Source organism: Tupaia chinensis, unplaced genomic scaffold (assembly GCF_000334495.1).
Source record: "Tupaia chinensis unplaced genomic scaffold, TupChi_1.0 Scaffold000416_1, whole genome shotgun sequence".
Classification (NCBI taxonomy): Eukaryota; Metazoa; Chordata; class Mammalia; order Scandentia; family Tupaiidae; genus Tupaia; species Tupaia belangeri.
The window spans coordinates 2,494,320-2,500,935 of NW_006159921.1; the positions used below are offsets into that span (position 1 = coordinate 2,494,320).

The following is a 6,616-nucleotide window of genomic DNA, read 5'->3' on the forward strand; positions in this document are numbered from 1 at the left end:
TCTTTCCCTTGCCTGGACTCTCAGCATCTTGAGGGAGTGAGTCTGACTCATGTCCAGCTACCCGGTACCTAATCCAGTACCTGATGCTCAGTTAATGGGGTGGGGAAAAGAATGGGGCCTGCGGGTGTGCAGGAAGTCTTAGCATCCCTCGGCCTTCCAGGGGATCCTACTTCATTCCTCTCATTGCTAAGCAGATCCACTAGCAGGTAGCTCCACTGTGGGTGATAAGGATGGGCAAACTATCTGAAGAGCTGACTTAATAGAACATGAATGCTCACTGTTCCTGAAATGCCCAGTTCTGGGACCAGCAGATGGCGTAACGGTTACATTGATGGACTCCCACGTAGTTGACCGAGGTTTGAGTCCCAGACCTGGCAGCTTAAAACTCATGCCAGGCATGTGTGCGTGCATGCCCAAAATCTCAGGAGGAGAATGGAGGAGGGACTGAGGTGTAGCCATCCCCGCTGGGGGGGGGGGTGAATTCTTGCTTTCTGTCTCTCTCTCTCTCTCTGGCAAGCACACGTGCCCTGTAACAAAAATCTCTCTTAATAAAACAACAAACACTCTAGTTTTGTAGAGTTTACAATATATAAGGCACATGCATATACATCATTATCCCTTAACCCTGTCCGCCCAGCTAACGAGACACCTTCCTCTGGGCTTAGAGGGGCTCAAGGTCACACGGGACCTGGACACAAGACCCTCGAGCTTTAGGTCCAGCAGTATTTCCATCGCACCACTGGGGCCTCCTCCAGTCTGCACTGCTCCAGGGAGTTAGGAAAACAAGCCACGTGCACGAACACACGTAGGCCCACGTGCACAAGCATGTACAGGAGACGCACACACACCTGATGCACAGATGTGAGGGGCTCCAGATGTTCCAGCGGTTTGTCACTCAAGGGTGGGAGTGATGACAGAGGAAGGGGCATGAGGGTGCTGTCGTGCAGCTGGTGCATGCGGATGCTCAGCCACTCTGCTCAAGGACAGACCACCTCCAGCAAGTACAGGGGACGTGAGGAAGCGAGGTCTGGGAGCAGGCGGCAGCCAGGGGGAGTTCGCATGCTTTCAGGAACTGCACTAGGCTGTCACTGGTACTAGTTATTTCATGCATTCACCTCCCCCGGAGCGAGAACAGGACACTATCAGGCTAAGAGACGGCAGCACACAGCATGTCCGTGGTAAACAATTTATTTTTCTACCTCAGTTGCTTACAGGGGGAAAAAATAAAATGTCATTAGGGAGAAGCACAATGAACTATTTACAGAGATGAAGAAAATTCACAATGGCTGAAACGTTTGAGGCAAGCATTCGAGGACAAGTTCACCAAAGCAAAGCAATTCACAGCAAAACAAAATATGGGGTGTGTGTGGGGGAGCTGTACAGATTTAGTTTTCCTTTTCAAAAAGAATACTACTCATGGAAAAGCCTGCAGGAAAAGAAAAGGCATCTAACCAGTTATTACATCAAGCGTCTTTAATGAGATGAGCCGGACGGCACAGGTCTGGGCGCAAGGACTCTGACATTCGCATGTATGGGTTTGTTCACATCACAGCAGCAAATGGGAGCCTGGGGGTCACTTCTCACAAACTCTGAGCATGCGTGAAGGTCCAGCTGAGCTGCTCGTCATTAATCCAAGGGAGTGGGGGTATTTCAAACTAGGAAGCCAAGGGGGTCCGGAGTCCCATTCTGGGGGTGACCGTCAAGGGTGCCAGCCCCAAGATGAGACCTGATCAGGGTGGGCCTCTGTGTTCTGTCCCCTCTTGTCCCCTCCTGGCTCAGTGGTGCCAACAGTGAACGCAAGGCCAGGCCAAGGCAGGGAGTTGAGGCAGGGGATGGAGGGGCCCAGCGTGAGTGGTGCCCACAACATCTGATATGTGGCAGTACCTGGCGTCCTTTCTTGAAGACAAATGTGCTTTATTACGGTGGCAATGGCCACAGAGAGACCGGCCCCCAAGACAATGATAATCAGATAATGGCTACATAGTTGCTCTTCCAGATTAAGCCTCTTGCGGTTTTATAGAATTGTCTGCATGTGTGTGTGTACATGAGGGTGTTCGTTTTTGCTACTGCCCATATGACATACGTGCTCTGAGTCACATACCTGCATCCCCTCTGGGCTCACTCCATGAAATGCCCCAACAAGCCCGTCTGTCATTATTAAAATTAATCTGATACCTTCTTCCTGGATTCCCCTGAGAAGGTGCCACAAAATTTGTGAGAAGTTTTCCTGTGAACTGGTGATATTCCGAGGAAGTGGGGGATAGGGAAGGTCATGATGCATACAAGAAGCGACATGAAAGGGGATTAGGAAATAAATCTTAAAAAAAAAAAAAAAGAGTGAAGCAACGACAACATGAGTCTTTTCCAAAAATTAAAAACAAGGAAAACAAACAAAATATCCCCATTAAAAAAAAAAAAAACCAGCCATTCTTGCCAACGGGCAGCTAGGACAGAGTTCCGGTGGCCCTGACAGCAGCTGGGTGGCCCAAGCTGGGACAGTGTCCTCGCTCTAGCCATGGTAGCAAACCCCAATTTGTGTGCCTCTCTTAAGAGCTAGTTGATAAAAATTATGTCTTGTGAGATCGGCAAGTAGTCTGCAAAGTGAAATAAGAACAGAAATTAACAGATGAAACTGAAGTGAGCAGTCGGAGTGGGGAAGGGAGGAAGCGGGGGAGACCTCTGGTCAGTTATGACGATCCTAGACTGGCAGCTGAGCTAGGTGCCAGCTGGGGTGACACGGGGCATGGGGAGAAGGAGCTGTTTCCACCGCGGGGAGCTGCCATCAGTCTCCCTAGAGAACTAGTCCCCACGACAATGACCGGCTAAGTGTCCACTCTCTCAGAATGCCTCCCTGATTCTCACGGGGCCCTGGGGTGGGCAGGCAGGGGCTGCTAACTGCCGGCGGTGTGGTCCAGGGAGGTCTGCCACCCCTCACCCTACCCATCACACAGGGAACATGAGGCACCACTGAGAGCACTCTCTGGACCCCTAAGCAGACGAGCCGGACGATCAGACAGGATACGGTCAGGTGACTCTTTGTAAAGAGGTCAGACTGCAATTTTCCAAAAGGGGACCCCAGCTGTCTGGTTTAAAGTGGAAAGAGGACGAAGAATTTTGGGTGTTCTCTAGGACTTGGGTGTCCTGTATTCTCTGGCCAGCAGTCCCCATGCCCCTGCTGGGGTGAACCCAGAAACAGGCTGCGAGGAGCATGGGACCACGCAGCACAAGGGCGGCGGAGGCGGGAAGTTGGAAGTGGGCACACAGTGAGGACATCGAAACAGACCACAGAAAAAACCACTGGGACAGTTCGGTGGTGACGTCAACTGCACCAGTGTCTGTCACGAAATCATAGGATCCCCAGGGTCGGGGAGGGGTCAATAGAATCTACCTGAGAGGGCTGTGAGTCAGGCCTCCCCATCTTTGGGTCCTCTCCTGCAACCTAGTCACCTTGGCCGGATGTGCTAGAAATGCTCCTTACAGGTGTGAGGTAAGAGGCAGATACCAGAACTTTCCAAAGCTTTCCTGCCCCAGAGATGGTGGCTCCAGGAGGAGTGTAGTTTGGTTCTAGAGAAGAAAACCAGAGCTCTTCACTGGCAACGCACAGGGGTCTCCCAGACTTTGTGTCTGGAGCCCCTCCCCTGTTTAGGGAGGTGTCTGGGACAAGTGGACGGCGACAGTAATCCATAAGGGGCAGCTCCTCTAGGGCGAGCGTCAGGTATGAGGTGGACTCTGAAACCAGCCTGACTCCTCACTGAAGCGGGTGGGGCCAGCCACTGGGCCCTCCCCGGCCCAGGGCCACTCACACTCTTGGACCATCTGAGAGCAGGTGGCTTCACTCTGTGGCCACCAGTGGCCCTTTCTGACCATTGGTTATGAGCCTTCTGTGGCGTGAACAGGAAGGATGGAGAAATGGAAAATTTGTTGGCTCAAAAGAGAACAGAACAGCTAACTCTCGCGGGTCAGGGGACCCCTCTCTGCAGAGTTTAATGCCCGATTTCTGTCCCATTCAAGCCCAGCTGATTGTGTTAAGCTGCAGGAGCTGGTGACAGTGATAAACAGCGGAATCTGGGCATAAACATTCCAATTCCATCCCCATCTCCTGCCCCATGGCCAATCCTCTCGGTCCCAAAGCCTTGGCTTTCAGTGAAAGGCTGGGGACCCAGGGGACCGCAGCTCCTCCTGCCTTGCCTTGGTTTAGTCACTCTTGCATGTCCATCTGCCTGGGCAGATCCAGGGATGGTCACAGGGACAGTTCTACCAGCTGACTCTGGAGCGGCTCACAGGGACACTGCAGATGGGCCCTCAGATGGGACAGGAGCCTCAGCATAGGGGCCACTTTGTCGCCCCAATGTTATTCCACATTAAGACCCCCCAGCTCTGCCCTCGGGGACAGCACTGCACTGAGGAGCAATGGCAACCTGACTCCAAGGGGAGGCACAGCTCAGCATTGCTCTGGGCGAGCTGAGGCACGTGAGCCTGGGGGGGAAGTGAGAAGACAAGCTCCCCCAGACTGGCCACCAGCTTCTGGGCCAAGCGGGACAGAGAGGAGTGGGAACAGGGAGGTGAGTGCATGGGTCTCTGCAGAGGGGCAGTGCCTGCCTGCACATGTGGGTGTGGGCTGCGCACCCCACTGCCTCCTCCTTTCCCAGGAACAGTGCCGACAGAGCTTTCCAGGCTGATGGAAATGCTCTGCAAGCTGCACCGACCAGCACGTTTGTCCCGAGTAATGGAAGTGTGGCTACCCTGACTGCGGAGCCGAGTTTCCCTTTTATTCATCTTAATTTAAATAGAACTTTGGTAGTTACACACAGCCAGTGTTACTGTACTGGGCAAATGGACGTTAGGAGAACGGAGACTATGGCAGTGAAGACCCAGACTGCCTGGGTTCAAATCCTGGCCCTACCCCCTGACCCCTATAAGCCCTGGAAGGGGGTTTTCTACCCCTCTGTGCCTCAAGGTTTCTACCAGTAAATGGGGAGACTCTGTTGCCCGAGAGTGGGCACCGCTTCCTGTGGGGGTGCTCCAGGGTGTGCTCCCTTCTTTCCTTCAGTCTTTGGCCAACCCAAGGCAGCTTCTGCTATAGGGGAGCTGCAGGGAAGGCTTCTTTAGGACAGGCCGAGGGCCCCATCAAATGCAGAAACTGTCTCAGCTCCAGGCCCACTTGTGGGGGATCCCCAACATTCTCGCCCCGCCATCTCCAACTTCTGCTACCGTACTTACCTCCCCCTACTCTCTAACCCACCCAATCGGGTAGGTGCACAGGCCCCAAAGACCATCCCACTCTAGCCCCCCTGTCTACAGAAGAGAGAGTGAGGCCCAGAGAGGGTGGGTGACTTGTGATGGCCTGTCGTCCAGCTGCTGTCAAAGCCAGGACAAGAGCGTAGGGCTTCCATTGCTGGCTAAGGGACCTATCCGCCACGGGGCACAGCTCTGTGTCCCAAATGCCTCCTGCCCTCCCCACGCACTCCCTCCCTGTCCCTAAGCCTGGTCTGAGGAAAACGTTGGCTGAGCCATCAGCCTCGGAGCACATCTCCCGGGGCCATGGCTTTGCTCCGGTTGCTTTCTGATTCCACTCAGACCCTGACGCCCCCAGAACTCTGAGGATATGCACAATGACCAGCCAGGAGTGGAGCCCCACCTACTGCCCAGGTGCCTACGGTGCTCCTCCCTGGGAGCCCACAGAGCACAAGGCTGTGCTCGACACCTTCTCCAGAAACTCCAGCTGTCCTTGCACAGAGGCGCTGTCAAGCATCCTGACATATTCTCACCTGTACTCCATGTCTGCAAAGGCTGACTGCCCTCCTCAGGGGAAGAGCAAGGCCCCACAAACATCATTTCCTTCAGCATCCCTCCCCTGTCCCCACAAGACCAAGTCCACCCTTGCTTTCCCCGCCCAGGCGGGGGTCTCAGGCCCACCAGCTACCTTGGAGAAGGAGCAGCCTGGGTGTGTATGTAGGTGGACACCACGGTGGCTCCACCCAAGTCTCTGCCACCCACAGAGAGAGAGAAGCTGGACAGCCCCACCCAGGACCTAGGCAAACCCCAATCCCTGCAGCCAACGCAAGCACACCAGGGCAGCAGCAGTCGGAGGAGGGGAGAAGGCTGGGTGCAGGGACGGGGGAGACGCAGATATCAGTCATGCAGACTCAGGGAGGGGGAGGCACACATGGGGTGGCAGAGGGTGAAAGAAATCTCTGGGCCTAGAATTCTGTCCCCAGGCAGAAAAAAACACCAGAACAGCCTTCAGGAAAAGGAGGTGAAGCCTCTTGCCTCAGGTTTTTGTCCTGTCCTTCAAAAGCTGCTGCTCTCAAACACCCAACACCAACGAAAGACTCCAGGCTTTAGAGACTCTGCGCTGCATCCTGACCTCGGCCTTGAGCAGACTTGACATTTAGCATGTGTAGGTCACTCTGTACACGGAGGTCTGAATGCGCTGCATTCTCTTGGGGTTTACCCGCCTCCCCACAAGTGCCGCCCATCTCCCACATTTCCAAAGTTCTGGGAGCCCAAGCCCCTCACCTGGAAACTGATAGCCATAGCTAGGAGCAAATCCAGGGTAGCCGCGGCCGTAGGGTGCCACGAAGTTGGGGGAGCCTTGAACACAGAGAGAAAGACA

General features: G+C 54.3%; 1 protein-coding gene across 2 annotated transcripts in view; it reads right to left on the minus strand.

The window, feature by feature from the left end:
- The window catches only part of MSI2 (musashi RNA binding protein 2), a gene marked incomplete at its 5' end in the record, with an annotated part of 437,589 nt that overhangs the window by 47,079 nt on the left and 383,894 nt on the right, over positions 1–6,616 (minus strand).